Consider the following 1,156-nt stretch of genomic DNA (forward strand, 5'->3'; position numbering starts at 1 on the left):
TCCACCCCTCCTTCTTCCTTTTGCTGCGGTGATCTCCATGGACAAGTCTAGGGGTTCCTCTTGCGAGACGCTTTCTGGTAGCAAGCGGCGCCGCGAGGACTCCCCCGCCTCCGCGTTGGATTTGGAGCTTGAGGCCTCGCTACGCTCCAGGCTGGAGTCGGAGCATGCGGCACGCGAGCAGGCGGTTCGTGCCCGCGAGGCCTGGGCTTCGGGTCCGGAGCGGGAGCAGCACCCGGTGAAGGAGGGGGTGACTGGATCTGGCCTGCAGGGCTCTGGGTCTGGTCCCTCTCCTTCCCCGGTGTTGGATCCGTGGGAGGCGGCGGTGGCTTCTGGCGGTGGGGTGTCTTCGTCCTCGGCTTCCCTCCCGGCTCCGGGTGTTGGGCGTGGCCCGTCGGCCCCGTCCCGGCCCCTACCTCCCCCTCCTCCTCGCTCTTTTGGGGCCGGACCTGGCTTTCGTCCGCCGCCTTGATCCTTCGCGGGGCCGGCGCGTCGGCCGCCTGGTCCGGCTCCTGGGGATGGGATCCTTCCTCCTCCCCTGTCGCAGCAACAATCCGGCCCCTCCTCCTCCTCCCACAGCAACCCCTCAGCGCTTACTTGCTTCGCTAGCCACAGACCGGGCCACTTTCAGTCTCGATGCACCAATCCACCATTCTGCTTGATTTGTCGCTCTGATGGTCACCTCACGGTTAACTGCATGGATAGGCAGAAACCTCCCGCGGTCATCCAGTTTGGTCTGGGTCTTCCTGGCTGCTCCTTCTTCGCCTTCGATGGTGACCTGCCTATTCGGGAGGTGGCTCCTACGCTGTCCAACGCGGCTATTGTCTCTGTCAAAGACCAAAAGATCTCACCCCAAACTCTGCTGGAAGGGCTTCGCATCTGGGATGTGGCTGGTTGGGACTGGCAAGTTGTGCAGCTGTCAGATTTTGACTTCTCTGTGGTGTTCCCCTCCAAAGATTGCCTACGAATGATCGCTTCCTGCACCAGCTTCACCTTACCTCTTAATCAACTGGTGGTTTCTGTCAAAGCGGCTGCATCCAACGGCACTGCAGTTGGTCCTCTGTCTCAAGTGTGGGTGTTGATTGATGATTTACCTGCTAGTCTGCGCTCGTCTGCTTTCCTCATGTCCATTGGGGTTTTGATTGGGAAACCCATTGAG

This window comes from Triticum dicoccoides, chromosome 3B, assembly GCF_002162155.2.
Source record: "Triticum dicoccoides isolate Atlit2015 ecotype Zavitan chromosome 3B, WEW_v2.0, whole genome shotgun sequence".
Lineage (NCBI taxonomy): Eukaryota > Viridiplantae > Streptophyta > Magnoliopsida > Poales > Poaceae > Triticum > Triticum dicoccoides.